The sequence below is a fragment of the Pelodiscus sinensis genome, chromosome 16 (assembly GCF_052426305.1).
Source record: "Pelodiscus sinensis isolate ZL-2025 chromosome 16, ASM5242630v1, whole genome shotgun sequence".
Taxonomy (NCBI): Eukaryota; Metazoa; Chordata; order Testudines; family Trionychidae; genus Pelodiscus; species Pelodiscus sinensis.
In genome coordinates, this window is record NC_143067.1 from 18,667,841 (window position 1) to 18,685,400 (window position 17,560).

General features: G+C 43.9%; 1 long non-coding RNA gene across 2 annotated transcripts in view; it reads left to right on the forward strand.

The window, feature by feature from the left end:
* The window catches only part of LOC102452409 (uncharacterized), a 125,691-nt gene that overhangs the window by 91,987 nt on the left and 16,144 nt on the right, over window positions 1-17,560 (forward strand). For both annotated transcript variants that reach the window (XR_012896346.2, XR_016346952.1), the window contains one exon: window positions 14,743-14,950. This is a non-coding gene — a long non-coding RNA (uncharacterized LOC102452409). The remainder of the gene's footprint in view (window positions 1-14,742; window positions 14,951-17,560) is intronic.

A 17,560-nucleotide genomic window follows, 5' to 3' on the forward strand; every position in this document is an offset into this window, starting at 1 on the left:
TCCATAGGACTCATAAAATAATTTGTAAAAGAGCCATAACAAGCCAACATGGAAAATTGATCATAGGTACTACAGGTAGTGACACCGTACGATGAAAGTTGCCTGACATGTTTGAAATTATAACATCTTGTTTTCAGTTGTTTATAAATTTATCAAACTTAAATAATTTGGGTCAAAATTATCCATTCTGGAGTAGTCATGGTCAATTTAGTAACCTCGGTCTTCTTTTCTAACTTTTTAAAAGCAATGAATCTGCTGTTTACAAAAATTACAGTCATTTCATTGAGAAGCTGTAGCATCTCCATGCTTTGGGGCAAGGATTTAAAATTCAGCAGGAAGGCTCGCTGAATGCCATGGATTTGCTTTTCCCATCCTAGTTAAAATTCACCCTGATTTGGCCAAACCTCAGGAAAAAATCTCAGTCTACATGTGCTCTGCAGAGTCTGATACCTCCAAAGATTCCGTCCTCACTAAGCATGCTCCAGGCCAGGACTACAGGGGCTGAAAGAGCTTTCCCAATAGTTCCTCCTCTCAGGTTCTGGGGGGCAGAGGTGCCAGACATGAGAGCCAAGAGCAAGGAAATGGTCTCTGTTGTACTCTCAGTGCTCCCCCTGCTGGAACATAGGCAACATGTAGGAAAGGAGGAACCACCTGACTGAAATGCAAATGGTGGTAGTGGGGCGGGGTGTCAGGAACCTTGGAGGGTTTAGCAGAAGGAGCCAGGAATGAGAGGTAGGGCAGGAGCTGTGTGTACATGGGAAGATGGAGGGGGAGGGGGGAAGTAAGAGGAGGAGTGGAATCATGGGTGGGAATCTGAGACCAAGACGACTGTTTTGGGAAGAGAGGACAGAGCAAAGGCAGGGCTGGGGGAGCAGAAGCCCTGTTTACAGTAGAATTTGAACAGGGATGTAAAAACAATGATCAGTCCTACGATATTTAGAGGCTAACAGATGTATTGGGTCATGAGCTTTCAGATGAGTTAGATGAGTTGGAGTGGAATATGACTAAGTGGGTTTCACCCGCAAAAGCTCATGACCTAATAAATGTATTAGTCTCTAAGATGCCAAAGGACTGCTCGTTTTTTACAGTTACAGACTAAGATGGCTCCCCCTCTGAGACTTTTTAGGGATGTAAACGTTTAAGCGGTTATTTGGTAAGCATTAGACTTACCAGAATGCTTACTGGATAACCGGTTAACTGGACTTTTCCCAAACCCCGGTGGATGGCCAACTGCACCAGGCCAGAGCAGCTTTATCGGACCTGCCGGCAGAACCCTAGCCATATTGGAGAAGCAGGCAGGGCCTTGTGGTAGGCAGGCGGGATGCTGGCCTCAGTTGTGCCGGGGCAGCCCTGGTGGACAAGTGGGGCCCTAGCCCTTCCACAGTGGGCAGGTTGGCATGGAGCACCTCCTGCCACATTTGCCCCACAGACTCAGTGGGAATGAAGCCCCAATCGGAAACCCCTACGCTGGCTCGGACAGCCCTATGCTGGCCCACCAATGGTTAACTGGTTAAATGATAACTGGTTAAATGATTTTAATTGTGTAACCAGTTAATTGTTTTGACTAATATTTACATCCCTAATTTAGGGTTGCCAGGTGTCCGGTTTTCACCTGGACTGTCCGTTATTCAGGTCCCCCAGCCGGTAAAAAAACCAGAAAATACTGGACATGTGAAATGTCCAGTATTTCCTGTTTCCCTTGGATGGAAGCCTGGCGGGGACAATTTTCTCCTGTTGTGTGTGGGTGGGGGTGGGGGGGAGTGAGGAGCGTGGGGCCGTTTAAAGTGCCCCACCTTTTTTTTCTCAACAACTTTGGTCTCACTGTTTTTGGGGAGGGGGAGATGTTCGGTATTTTTTGTTAAACCATCTGGCAACCCTATCCCTAATTTGAACTATTTTGGAAAATGGAGTTGAATCTGTTTAAAACATCCTTTCAGATAAACGAGTTTCCAACATGTGTCTGGCCACTGTACACAAGATTGTTTAGTTTTAAAACTATTTTAAAGAAACTCTGTCAGAGCTCAGGTAGGGCTTTGGTTTGCACAATGCCAGTTCAAGAAGGTTCTAAGTCTAGTAATTGATGGAACAGTCCTAATCAAACAAAAACCATGCACAGCTTCTGCCAATACTAGAAAAGATCCTACAGTATGAAAATCTAGAGCAACTCCTTTTTGAAGTAATTGGAACTGCACAATTTGAAGAATCGTGTCAGATTTTCATAAAGCAGAGATGTGTGAAATTCATAAGTTTAGTTTTGTAGAATAAACAAACATAGCTTCTTTTTGCACAGTTGTAAAAATTGTACTAAACATGCATGTTTTTGCAATATTTCTGGTTCAGTGGCTGATTTAACATTGAAAATATTGTCTTGTGGCTTTGACAAAATTATATTGGCATCAAAACTGGTCTGTTTTCAAGAATATATCCCTTTGGCCCTTTTTTCTTTGAAACATTTGCATATGTATTTGAAATTCTTCACAGAAATGGTCAATTTTTTATTTTTTTAACCAATTACAAAATACTTGCATTTTAGCTGTATAAAACTTCTCTCCAGTATATTAGTTTAATTACACTGTTAGGGTCTCTTGTTCCATAGATAGAGCGTTGAAGTGGTAGTGCTAGAAGTCATTTTGGGATCAGATGATTATCATGTATTTGAGTGTTTTTACTTAATCAATTTTGTTTCTAATCTCCAGCCACAATGAAAGAAATTCAACTTTTACTTTTTGCTTTTCTCAATCCTGTTTTCTTTAATCAGTTGGTAGTTAATTTTTCACTTGCAATAAGTGGCTGATGCTACAGAGCATTGTAAAAAAAAAGCTTGATATTTACAGTCATTGGCATGAATATGTGTTGTTGTTTTATTTTAGGACTTAAGAGAAGGGTAGCTCTGACTGCTAGGTAACCTGTTTCTTCTGTTCCATTTCATTTGCTACTTCACTTCACAGACAGTGATAAAATCATCTTGTCTCACAAACCACATTTGTGACTAGACGACTAGAGAGAGATTTTTAAAAACTCTAACAAAAATATTTAAACAATCACAATATTATTTTGGTTTTTATTTTAAATTTGTTTTTAAAAATCAGGTAGTTCTGGTGATGGCCAAAAAACTGGAAAAAAGTGATAAATTGAATATTGACAAAAATCCATGAAAATAAAAATTTGAAAGCTTCTTATTAGCTCTGGACGCAATCCATGTCTTCAGATGCATCTGCAGCCTCTTGTGGCAAACTCCAATTTTTTAGCAAAGGGAAGAGAATTCAGTTCCTCTGAGATAGAAAGACTGGATTGGCAAGTGATAAAGAACATTGATATCTCTGTAACCTGCAATAAAGAGCTCTCTTCTTGGCACATAAGAAGTTGATAGTTCACCTCTTCTCTTTCTTTAAAATGGTGGTTTCAAACTTTTTTTTTCACAGACCACTTGAATATTGCTGAGGGTCTTGAGGGACCACATAATGAACTTTTCAAATGTTGTTTGTACCGTTCGCTAATTATTGTAAAGAGCTTTTGATAAAAGCACTATATTATTGTTCTCATAAGTAATTGTTTTTGTTCTACAAATAACAGCACACAACTCATATTTTAGTATCAGTAGAGGTCTCTTCCCCCACCACAGAGCTGAGGCTGGGAAGGAGGCCGTCTCTCCCTGGCAGCTGCAGCCCTGGAACTCCAGAAAGTTGCCTCTTTCTCCAGCCACCGCAACCCGGCACATTCCAATCCTCCCACCCTTCTCAACCCATTCCCCCTCCTACCTACTTCCTACTCACCCCAAGGCCACTGCCTCACCTTCAATGTGAGGGTCCAGAGTCAGGAACCTAATTAGTGGAGCTGTACCTGAGAGCCACTAATTAAGAGGACAGCCCTTCATTCTCTTGAGTGTGGTTGTCCAGGTGTGCACCTTAGAGAGAACTATCCAGAAATCACCTGAATGGAGCTTGCAAACTACAGTTTGAGAGTCTCTTCTTTAAAAGATCAAGATGCATCAGGCGTTGAGGCTGATGGCCCTCATTGAAGAGCAAGGAGATATGCAACGTATCTCATTGAAGGAGTCAGGATTTTGGTTGGATGACTTTCACACAGACAGTAGTCCATTGTTTGAAAACCTGGCTTCTCTACAGCATATCTAGGAAGCTGTAATATGGAATCATAAAATCACAAGCTCTGAAGGATCTCTAGAAAGCCTACAAGTCCCCATCTCCTTTTATGATAGCTTTGACTTTCTAGCACCAATGACACAGGGACAACTTATGTGACTTGGACACTTGCCATGAGATATTGTGCAGTTTCTGCTGGGGTCTTAAAGCAAGCTGTGTTCATGATGTTCCAGAAAATGCGTAGCTTACTACATCCCTTTTATCACCCTTTTATCTTCTGATGACTGGGCCATTAATTTGTGCCCACCAATTGTAACACAGGAACCTGTGCCATGAGGCTAGCCACCATAAGCTCCTTTTGGAATATGCTGAAATTTGTTTGATTTGGGAAAGAAGACAGAGGACAGGGAAATGTACCCGAAAGAGTCATGGATTCTAATAAAGTACTACCTTCCCTCTGCTGCTTCAGTGCCAGGGATGAGGTAAAGCATGATGAGAACACGATTACATTAGTGTCAAATATTTCCTTTCTCCACAGCTGCAGCCAGAGCAGAACCCAAGAGTACAGAAAGGCCAACAGAGCCCCTTCCTCAGAAATAACAGCACAACATTTACATCTGTTGTTACTCTGGAGAGAGCAGAGGTAGTATTTCATATATGGAGAATTTGCATTACATGTGTCTTTCCATCCAAGGACACAGAGGAATATGACAGCATGAGATTAGAGTTATGGGTGGGTACTTAGGAAACCCAGTAAATGTGAAAGCATGAAGTTTCTAGCCCCAGGTACCCACAGAACTCAGACTTCTGTTTATAAAGACTGGGTGGATATGAGAGAGAGAGAGAGAGAGAGAGAGTGTGTGTGTGTGTGTGTTTATACAACAGGCCCTCCAAAGGGGAGGGTACAAGAGACAGTTGCCCAGGGCCCTGCAATTCAAGGGCCTAAGATTCCCAGCCGAGAACGGCGCAGAGCGGTGAGTGACCCTAAGGGTTATGGGGGTGCTCTGTGGTCCATGTAATCCTGGTTCTGCCCTTCTGTCTAAGGGTCTGCCCCTTCTGGGAGTGTGGACTAGCCCACTTCCACCTTGCCCTGAGTCCCACAGAGATTGTCAGCTCCCCTATTATACATATATCCAAGTTATGAATTTATCGTGCAGCTCTGACTTCATCTGCTTTCCTCCCACTGGTCCATCTCCCATGGGACTCTTTTCCAAATGCCTAAGCAACTTCAAACATCTGCTATTAGAAATATTTCCTTCTATGGCCCCAAAATGAGACCATCACTCCCAAATTTAACCCACCTGAGAAAAGGTTTTAGTTCTGTACCTGTTATCCAAAATGTGTTTTCTATTTTTAAGGGTGTCATGATTTTCAAGTCTGATATGCCATGACCGTGTAGGGCTAGAAATGGGTAGCTTTGTCCCGTGGCTTTACAGGTAGAAAGATAAATTCTCATACATTTTGAAAGTAGTTTCTCCCTAACATGTGGGAGATACAGAATACATCTTGTTTTAGGGTGACATTAAGGTTTTATTGGTCCTCATCTGTGAATAACTCGTGGTTATTGCCCCCCATAAATATAGTGAGGCCAACCCAAATTTAAAAATTAAACTTTTATTGCCACACCACAATATTGCATATTCTCTACAAGTCATATATACTTGTGAAGTCTGTGATGTGGTATAAAGGTAATGTTGACATGAATTTGGAATGGTCATATTTCTTCATCAGAGGTCAAGCCATGGCTGAATTGTGCATGTCATTGAAAACAAGTGTAAATAATACCTTTGTACCACACCACACAGTTGCATATTCTGTATATGGAAGGCCATACATTTTCTGCAGCAAGCTTGATATAGATCTTGTAGCTGTGGCCAAGCCTTCAGAACTCAAGTGCATAAGGGTGCAAATTCTGCAGGAACTGGACCCTGGTCTACACTAGGGAGTTATTTTGAAATAACAAGTGGCGCATCCACACACGCCCGTTATTTCTAAATAAGGGGCTGGTTATTTTGAAATAATAACTCCTGCTTTCCATGAGGAATAATGCTTATTTCACAATAGTTATTTTGAAATAGCATTAGTGTGGATGCTCCACTGCTGCTATTTCGAAATAACTACTCCCCAGAGTCATTCTGAATAATTACTCCCTGGTGCTTCCTGGGGCTCTAAGTTGAGGTAGCGCATCCACATTAAGGGAGCCTGCCTCGGACTAATTTCAAGGCTTCCCTGTAGTGTGGATACTCTATTTCAAAATGGTTATTTTGGGCATTATTATTGGTTATTTTGGGCATTATTATTGGTTATTTTGGGCATTATTATTTCAAAATAATTTCCTAGTACAGACATGCCCTGGGTGATCTGCCTTGTTTGCCAGGCCTTCTTAAAAGGGATATGTTACACATACCCCGCTCAAAGCTAGCTTAACGTCAGCCATAAAACTGTAGCTTTTGGGAATGTGTCCCTGTCACAGTTATTTTTTGGCTTTGGTGAATTAGGATGAATGGTGAATTAGGGTAAATGTTCCATGCTGAGGAAGGGAGAAGCCTCAATCACCCAACAGCTCTCATGGACTTTGGCCAAATAACATTTTGCAACTTTGCCAATTTCTTTGCTGGACAGCTGGACTGAGTGCATGAGCCATGACCACAATCTAAAGTCCCGGGTTGCCAGGGCCATGTGTTTTGGGGCTACACTGTACCATTGTTTGTTTCTCATACACTGAGGCTACGTCTACACTGGCCCCTTTTCCGGAAGGGGCATGTTAATTTCAGCCATCGTAGTAGGGAAATGCGCGGGGGATTTAAATATCCCCCGCGGCATTTAAATAAAAATGTCCGCCGCTTTTTTCCGGCTTTTAGAAAAGCCGGAAAAGAGCGTCTACACTGGCCCCGATCCTCCGGAAAAAGCGCCCTTTTCCGGAGGATCTTATTCCTACTTCAAAGTAGGCCAGTGTAGACGTAGCCTGAGTGAAATTTGCTTTTGTCCTGAGTGATTTTTATTTCAGATTAAGGAAAACTGACTAAACAAGGAAAGAACAAACGTAAGTCTTTGGGATGACCAGGATGGTAAGACCACAGTGAATCACAAGAAGTTCTTGCCTATATACCATGCATAAGCACATTATATAGATGCATTATTATCTGCCTCATGGGGGTGGAGCTGTGGGAGTTTTGTAACATTTGAATAGTGCTTTGAAGGTATACAATGCAGTTAAAAGGGCTCAGTAGTGCTGTTTTATACAGAAATGGATCCCAATGAAAACAGTGAACCCAAACCTCAGATCCAGATCCAACTGAATTCAAAATCTCTAGCCTATCTAGTCCCCATTGCTCCACTAACTTACATTTTGGAAAGTATGAAACATGAGCCTTGAACTTCCAAATATGAGAGTGTTTGTATGTACTACATACATATAAATACAATGTACATATACAATATAATGTACATATGTCTCTATTTACATACAGTATGTCTACACTTGCACCCTCTTTTGACAGATCGATGCAAATGAAGACATTCAAAATTGCAAAGCCAGGATTTAAATATCCCATGCTTCATTTGCATATTTCCGTTATGGCGCTATTTTGAAAACCCTGCTCTCGAAATAACTGGTAAGTCTCAGTGTATGAGGAATAAGGGTTATTTCAAGAGAAGGGTTTTCTCTCAAAATAACAGTTTCTTAACAGCATCTGTTATTTCGAAACAGCGCCATAACACAGTGGGTGTCTGCGTCCATATCTGTGGATATAAAGCAGAAATCTGCAAATGTGCAGGGTTCTATTTAAAAAATGTGTATCTATATCTGCATCGATACGTGCAAAAATGAGCTGCAAATAGCTACATCCATATCCGCGGATGTGGATACTAGCATATTTCCAAATATTTACAAGGCTCTATCTGTAACTCAAAGCTGTAATTTCTTTGTTCAGCTCTATATTTTTCTGAAGATGGTGGGATTATCAGAATGCCCTAAGTGTTGGCTTTGAAATACCAGAATCCCTGGATCCACAAGCAGAACTAGTTAATTTTTTTCAGAAGGAAACTTTTTTTCAGAAAAAATCGCAGATTTGATGATACTGAAACATTTTGCAGATTTGTGTTGATTTTCCCAAATTCTTAATTTTTGGGGGAAAAATAAAAAATGGTTTGCCATATTCTAAATGAAATGATTCAATATGAAATTACTTTAAAATTTGAATTATTCTCCAGTTTTACTGGAAAAAAATAAAAATGTTTAAATTACTTGAAATGGTGAAACTATTAATTTTGGATTTAATAAAATATTTATTTTATTTTCTCCTAAGTGATATTCACACAGCTCTGTCCACAAGTTGGAAATACCAACAGGCCAACTGAAGCTGTCAAGATAGATCCCTTGTATTTGGATGAAACTTTCTATGTGCTTGGGGTTTTGTTTGTTTTTTTGTTTTGCCATGACAGTTTATGTCCTCTGAGGTTCATTTGGACATTAAAGCTGCCAGGACATCTGGGAGCTTTAACATAAAAGTGTAAAAGTCATAAAAGTACTGGCTAGAATTTCCTCTCTTTTGATGATACACTGTGCATGTTGGTTGTCTGTCTAGCCCATACCCTTCACTCCAGATGTGTCTGCATTTTATTAATCTTGTATGTGTATGTGTAAGATTCACAGAGTTACGAGTTTTTCTTGGGAAGCACTAGCAAATACATGAATTTTTGTGTAACAGTGACATTACTCCTACTAAATATTTGTACCAGTGTAAAATGGATGTAATAATACACATCTTTATTTAGCTGGTTTTGGGCTTATTTATAAGTTTTTGGATAGCTCTTTGAGAATCTCAGATGAAGGATATTTAAGTCTGTTGGTGAGAGTAAGGATGTTAAAATGCAGATAATCAGCTAATCGAGTAGTTGATGGAATTTCCATCGACTACTCAATTAGTTGATAAGTGGGGGGAGCACTCGTTACCTTTGTGGATCTGCAGTTTAAATGTAATTTAAACTGCAGAGGTGCAGTGGGGTTAGCTCTGTGGGGCAGTGCAAGCGGGGACTAAGCAGTCCCTGCTCGAGCTGCCCCAGGATCTAACCTCGCTGTGCCTCTGCTTTTTAAATGTAGTAAGAGCTGATTCCTGGCTCACAACCACTCCCCTGCTGTGCCTCTACCTCCCCTGCACACACACTCCCCCCCCCCATGGAGATGGTTCTGTGGGGAACTGGCTTTTAAGCCGGCTCCCCCTTGTACCAGCTCCTACTCCCCCACTTGCTGCCTCTAATAAAGGCAGCAAGGGTGGGGGAAGTGACTAGTCGAGTATTAACTCGACTGCCTGATAAGCCTAGGCTTATTGGGTAGTTGACTACTTGACTAATGGCTTATATCCCTAGGTGAGAGCAGGGAAGTGGAGGTCTATTCCTGACCTAAATTCTAATCCCAACTTTGTTCCTAACTTTTCCACCTGGAACAAATGCTCTCTGTGCCTTAGTTTCTCCATCTGTAATGAGTATTATCAAACTTATTCATATCTTGCATAATATCACTCTTCTTATCATGCCTGGCCACATAACATCTAGTTGTGTGTGGGCACATGGAGAGAGACAGACACACTTAGTCTTAACCGACAAAGAGTAGGTTTTAATGCAGTAACAATATGCAATTTCTGAAAGTATCTATCTTTGTTAAGGAAGGCCGTGACTTGCATTATAATGTACCTTTCAGTAAAGAGGTTATTTTTCTGCACAGCTTTGGAATTTTCTAACAGTTGTCCGAGAGAGCTCCCTTATGCTTCATTTCCCCTCCTGTTTAAGTCAGCATAGCTGAAACCACATTGCTAGAATCTGCAGAAACCTCCGTGCTGCTCTGTGTGCCCTGGTTTTGTCTTGCATTCTGAGAAGTATTTCTGCAAGGCATGTTTCGTGGCTGGTGTGGGATTTTGTAAGATCCTTTTCCAGGTTTGTTTAGTAACAGAATGGGATGGATAAAATCCAGTAAAACAGTGGAGAATATTTTCAACAGTGAAAAATGATTGGATCTGTGCAGGGAAGAGAAAGGCAGCAGTGTGATTACAGGAGGGATAAGAGGTGGCAAGTGGGGCTGGAGGTTTAATGAAGGAGAAAGAGGAGAAGGTAGGGGTTTTTGAGGGGGGACAAGGAGCTGGTAGTGTATTAGAGGGTGATGTGGAGGACTCTGGGTGGATCCTGAAACACTGGGGATGGAGTTGGCTTTTTACAGGGATCTAGAGTAATACTGGAGAGTTTCTAGCAGACTAGGGGCCAATTGACAGTGGCGTCAGAACAATTTCAGAGTGGTGGTGTATAAAGTATATAAAGGAAACCATGTCAGGCACTTCCCACCACACCCTTACTTCCAGAACCTATGCCTATTGGTAGTTTCTGAGAATGGAAGTGGGTTGGAGGGGGAAAGAGGAGCAAGTGGGGGAGGCGAGGCCTGGGGGGGAAGGGAAGAGAAAGGTAGGTTCTGGAACTTCTGCTGGAGTGTCCAATTTTTAAATACTACAGAGTTGTCAACCCAATCAGGAGGCAGCTGAAACTCACACGGTCTCTCAGAGCCATCTGAGTTTTGAAGGGGGAGGGGTGCCTGCCAGCACCCAGCTCCCAAAACTGTACAGATTTGTCGGAGTGTAAAAGTGGCTACAATCCACCCGAGCTCCCTGTCCCCCAGGTCACGAGCTCTGTGCTGCACTAGAATCTTGTTCACAGGGTCCATTGGGAGGGTTATGGGCAGTGTTCCAAGATTTTCCATCCATGAGCAGAGTGAGTTTTGTCTTGTGCCCCAATATTGAGGTCATGTACGCTTGTTCAGTTGTGTGCACGGTGGCACCCACCAGTGTCCCTGCTCCCTGAGAGACTCTCTCAGCGCAGAGATCTCAGCCCAGCCCTTCCCCGCTTGCTGGGACCCCAAACCCTGATCCCAGGCAGCATCTCCCCACACCTCATGGGGAGAAGGTGAGACCTGCCCCCCCAGGGAGCCCTGCTCCTAGGACAGCCTGTGTGCAGGGCAGGGGCTGCCCTAGGCTGCTCCCCACAGGGCTGGATGTGAGTCCCCAGCTGGGGTAGAGGGAAGCTGCTGCCAGCCCCCAGGGTTTGCAGGGAGTAGGGTGTTTGGTGTGGGGCAGCGACATGTGGGGAGCCGGGGGTGTAGGAACCAGCAGGGAGCTGAAGGGGCAGGGGACTCTGAGAGCCAGAGGGGGATACAGGATGAGGGAAGAAGGGTGCAGGGGGCTCTGGCTCCCGGAGCAGCCATGCTGCACTGCAGGGCAGTCCCCAACCCCCAGCAGCAGCTGTGCCATGCCACAGACCCAGACCCAGCTCTGGCAACCTGGGGAAGGGCTGGAGCTAGGTCCAGGGCTGTGTGGTGGCTGTCCAACTGCTCCCAGGGTGGGGTTGCATGGCGGGTGGTTGCCCCATGTGCCCCGGCTTCATCTGGCAGCTGCCACCCAGCCTACTCTGGCTGCAATTTCAGCCCTGAGGAAGGACTGAAGTGGGGGTCAGGGCCTATGTGGTGGCTGTCCAGCTCCTCCTGGGGCAGGCCACGTGGTGGGCAGCTGCCCTGTGTTCTGGAGTGGGAGCTGACCCCAGAGCAACTGGACAGCCCCGTAGCCCTGCACTGGGAGCAGCTGAGCAACCACCATGTGGCTCTGGCTCCCCATTCCCTCACCACCACTAGTTTACCTTCCAGGAAGGTGAGTGCTGCTGTGTGGCTCTGCTGAGGAGGTGGATGGGATTAAAATTCTTTGTGCACGCCCATGCAGGTGCGCACCCTACGGTATGTATAGACTACATTCCTCTGTCATCAGAGGCATGTAGATTAGGCTACCCGGCATAGGGAAATGAAGCCGTGATTTAAATAATTGTGGCTTCATTTAAATTAAAATGGCTGCCGCGCTCTGCCGGCCAGCTGATGATCAGCTGTTTGTCGGCAGATCGGGGCAGTCCAGACGCGACACGGTCAACAAGGAAACCTTTGTCGACCGGCGCAGGTAAACCTGGTTTCACAAGGCATACCTGCGCCGGTCAACAAAGGCTTCCTTGTCGACAGCAGCGCGTCTAGCCTGCCCCGATCTGCCAACAAACAGCTGATCATCAGCTGGTCAGCAGAGCGCAGCAGCCATTTTAATTTAAATGTAACCGCGATTATTTAAATGGCGGCTTCATTTCCCTCTGCCGGGTAGCCTAATCTACATGCCTCTGACGACAGAGGCATGTAGTCTAGACATACCCCTAGAGAGAACTTAGGTTATGGGGAAAGGAGGAGCTCTGGGGAGCATTAGAGAGTCATAAGGCTCAACCGTTCCTTCTTTCCTTGTTAGAGGGCTACACAGAGGAAGGCCGTGAACAAGCATCACTATCGAAAGTTTGTCATGATCCAGGGCCAAACTGACACTGGTGCTGCAGGGTAGGTGAGGCAGTATCTTATTGGACCATCTTCTCTTGGTGACAGAGACAAGCTTTTGAGTTTCCACAGAGCTCTTCTTCAGGACCTGTGACCGGTAAGTTGGAATGCTTGTCTCTGTCACCAACAGAAGTGGGCCCAATAAACTTCAACCGCATAGTGTTTCTAGTATCCTAGGACCTACATGGCTACAACAACATTACATACAAGAATGGAAGATACCGAATTTTGCTTTCTCATTCTACTGTTCACACTACTGGAACAGTTGTGGTCTGAGGTGATATTTCCTCCCTCTTGCATAACCCTTGATTTGCTAGATTTAAATATAAGTTTCTCTTGGATACATAATCTAGGAAGGGGGATTTTGGCAGTGGGGGGTGGTGGGCATTTTAATGCACATTTCAGCAGCAAATGTGATATTATACTAAGATAGATGGAAAGGAAACTCAGCTCGTGTTTATTTTTATTCTAGTGGTATCTGAAACCAATGCATGCCAAAGACCAGGGTGTTTGTATGGGGAGATATGGAGAGACAAGATTTGTACTCAAATTAACATAATCATACATTATATTATACACAAAGATGACTTCAATGAGTACATGTTTTATCTCAAGAAAGCACATGTATATTGACTTGGTTTGTGATGCATTGGAGCTCACAGTGTCATCTCTGAAACATGTATTTTTTTTCCTGTAGATCGTTCTATTGCTTCAGAAGTGGAGCTGATAGAAAATTACATTTATTTAAATGTTCCTGTAGGAATTAATAGATGGGTACAATATGATTCACCTTTTGCCCATTTGAGCAATTACATTTGAAACAAGTTGCTGTTATCATGGTTGATGCCACAATAGTTTGCTGCTAGAGAAGAATAAATTTCATTTCATTCTGCAGCCCCCTTTATAAATGTTTAACTATTATGCGTCCTCTATTAATTTACATTTCTTAACCTCAACACATAAGGCCAAAGCCATGCCTTAGTTTCCCCATAGATAGAATTGGGATGGTAATACCATACTCACTCATGCAAAGTGCCTTGAGATCCCTAGGGATATGTCTGCACTGTGGGCTGAAGTCGAATTAAGCTATCCAACTTCAGCTAATTTAATTGCGTAGTTGAAGTCGAAGTAGCTTAACTCAGCTTTTGGTGCTGTCTACACTGCAGGAAGTCAAAAAAAGAACACTCTTCCTTCGACTTTCCCTACTCCTCGTGAAATGAGGGTTACAGAAGTTGGAGTCAGAAGCCCATTATTTTGAAATAACGGGTTTGCTTTCTAGATGTGCACTCTGTTATTTCACATTAACATTAGTTATTTCAAAATAACGCTGCTGTGTAGACATGCCCTGGGTGAAAAGCAGCTGTAAGTGTAAAGTATTTTCTAAACTGAAACCTGAAAGGCTTTGGTATATGACAGCTCTTGGCACATCACTTCTGCTGTTGTGATACCAATGTGTGGGCCATTGCCTGTGATTTGGAAGGAATTCAGCCAGGAGGACTGCAGCTTAATGGAGAAATGTTTGGGAAGCATTGCATTAAAAATGACCCTCTTTTTGGTTCAGAGGGATAGCCGAATTAGTATGTAACTGGAAAAACTTAAAAAACAACGAATAGTACAAATGACCAAAACCCGAAGCTCCGTAATTCCCACTGTGCCTCAGTTCTAACACGCATACACACTAGGCAATTTAAACCCATGGAGACAGCGCAGCATTCATTTGCGGTGTTTAATTTGCCTCCTCCTTCAGTGATTTGTCTGCTTTCTTTCCTCTTCTACTGCTTCCTCTCTCACTGTAAAGCGATAGCCTGCTACCTCTTCAAGGGAAGGAAGGAAATCCCTGGGGATCAACTGAGAGAGCCGGAGGAGTTGAAAAAAAAACAAACAAAACAAAAGAGTGAAGGATTATTTGGAAAGTTGACACAGAGTAAATTGCTGTCTTTCTTTTCTTCTTCCTTTCTTTTCTCCTAACCATTTATTGAGCTGTATGGTTGACAGGGCTTCTATGCACATGAGGCAAAAGAGGGCAAGATACCACATTTATTAAGTGAGTCATTTTTCTGGTTTTTTTTCTAAGAAAACCATTTAGAACATACCTTAATGTTCCCCATGTCCCTTACAACTTCATCTTTTAAACAAATACTGGAAACTGTGGCTTCCCTTCCTTCTTTATGCTTTTGTGTCAGTTGAAATATAGATGCCTGACCCAACCATATTGTCTGGTTTAACTTCAAATATTTTTTTAAATTACAGATGGGCCTGAACCAAAACCCAGCCTCACATTCCTTCCTTCTGTGAACTTTAGAGAAGTTTGGATCCACATCGAGTCCAGTCTTTAACCAGACGAAACGAAGCCCCCACATCTAAACTCCTCTGAAATCCTGGAACGCTGAGATTTGGATCCCAACATTGCCCTGTAGGCTCATCTCTACTCTTCCCCCTCAGCCAACGGAAAAGAGAGGTAAGGTAACTCTTGCTCCATTCAGAGGCAGAACTGAGTTGACTTAAGAATTACAAGAGCAGCCTCTTTCCTGATCAGATCCAAGATTGTGAAAATCCATTCAGTGATGGTCTTGCCATTTGCAGGAGTCCATGTTGGTGAAAGCACCTCCTCTTCCACTCCCTTTTCTAGGAAGCATGTGTTGTTACCTTCCTTTCTTTACCCACTGCCTCCCTTATCCTGTTTTGTGCCACTTTTCAGTTCCCAAGGCTGACTCCTGTCCTACAGTGTTTGCATGTATGTGAGGGCCGAAGTAACTGTGTACTTCTCCTTGTGCTTGAGGACATCCCTGCTTCCCATCTCTCAAGTAGGCATCTGGTGGCTGCAGGAACAGAGCCACTAACATGTTAGCCCTTGTAATATGCTGAACCACTCTAGCAAATCACTTTAAAATGGGCTTCAGATGTGATGCAGTGGAGCCCAAAGAAAACCAGATCCCAGCCAAACCCAAATTTATGCTCGTGGTTTCTGGAGCTTGGGAGATAAATTTTGTTATAGTTCAAATTGATTTCAAAGATTTTGGTTGGTTTCCCCTCCCCCCCCCCCATTCTTGGTTTTTGTGCAGGGGAGGTGGTAACAGTAAGCATCACTTTAGCATATGGTAAGAGTCTATGTAGACTCACAGTCCTGGTATTAAAATTCGGGGAAGCTCATGTGTGCTGAATCCTAGAAGGGTCCTGGACAAACAGAAGTATGTGGAGGTGATGCAGTTAGTGTTTCTGGCCAACAGGCCACTGGATGCATTAGTACCGCAGGGCCTTGCTAGTTGCTGTTACCTAGGCAACAGTGTATTGTACATGGAGGAGGCATGACAAAGAAGAAGGGAAGAATATTGGGTCTTTCCAGAAAAAGAGGCCTGCTTTGGACTCACAAAGCAGCCCTTTGACCTACAGGATAGGTTAGTCTCTAAGGAAACTGGTTGTGCACAAAAGTACTTCTTCAGATTTGACCTAACCCTTATTCATCAAAAAAGTCTCATTGACATCAACCAGAGTTTGTTTGTTTATCCATCTGACTTATATGGCCTGCATTATTATAGTGTCTAAGTCCCTCAGGGTATGTCTACACTACCCCGCTAGTTCGAACTAGCGGGGTAATGTATGCATACCGAACTTGCTAATGAAGCCCGGGATTTGAATTTCCCGGGCTTCATTAGCATAAAGCCGGCGCCGCCATTTTTAAAAGCCGGCTAGTGCGAACCCTGTGCCGCGCGGCTACATGCGGCACGGGCTAGATAGTTCGAACTAGCTAGCTATTCCGAACTATCTGTACGCCTCGTGGAATAGCTAGATAGTTCGAACTAGCTAGTTATTCCGAACTATCTGTACGCCTCGTGGAATAGCTAGCTAGTTCGAACTATCTAGCCCGTGCCGCGTGTAGCCGCGCGGCACGGGGTTCGCACTAGCCGGCTTTTAAAAATGGCGGCGCCGGCTTTATGCTAATGAAACCCGGGAAATTCAAATCCCGGGCTTCATTAGCAAGTTCGGTATGCATACATTACCCCGCTAGTTCGAACTAGCGGGGTAGTGTAGACATACCCTCAGAATCTGTAATGTGTTTATCTTCCCCATACCTCTATGAAGTAGGGTAGTGTTATTGTCCCCACTTTACAAATAAGGACTCAAAGCCAAGAGAGACTAAGGGTATGTCTACACTACAGCACTAATTCGAACTAACTTAATTCGAATTAGTTAATTCGAGCTAAGCTAATTCGAATTAGTGCATCTAGACCTAAAAACTAGTTCGAATTAGCATTTTGCAATGCCGGCAGGGCATCAGATGAGGACTTAGAGCGTGGAGCTGCTGTCTCAGGCTAGCCGATGGCTGTGCTTAAAGGGACCTGACCCCCACTCCGGACAGACAGTTCTCAGGGGTTCCCCGCCTGCAAAGCAGTCCTGCCTTGGAGTGCCCTGAGTGCCCACACTCGGCACATCTCAGCAGTCGGCCATCAGCCCGGCTGCAGTTGCTGCAGGCTGCCATCCGGGGGAAGGGTCAATCGGGGGGCTGCAGGAGAGCTTCCACCCCGAGGAGCCCGCAGAGCCACCCCAGTCCTCCCTATCGGGGGCTCGTACCCCATTTCTCCCTCACTTCCTTCCACTTACCCCTCCCTAACCCCCCCTTCCTGATGTACAAAATAAAGGAAACGTGTGTTCAAAAATAGAAACTCTCTTTATTGAACAAAACTCGGGGAGACTGGGAAAAGAAGGTGGGAGAGGGGAAGAGAGAGGGTGGGAGAGGGGAGGGCAACTAAAATGATCAGAGGTTTGGAACAGGTCCCATATGAAGAGAGGCTAAAGAGACTGGGACTTTTCACCTTAGAAAAGAGGAGACGGAGGGGGGATATGATAGAGGTCTATAAAAGCATGAATGGTGTGGAGAGGGTGCATAAAGAAAAGTTCTTCATTAGTTCCCATAATAGAAGGACTAGAGGACACCAAATGAAATGAATGGGTAGCAGGCTTCAAACTAATAACAGAAAGTTGTTCTTCACAAAGCAAAGAGTCAACCTGTGGAACTCCTTGCTGCAGGAGGCTGTGAAGGCTAGAACTAGAACAGAGTTTAAAGAGAAGT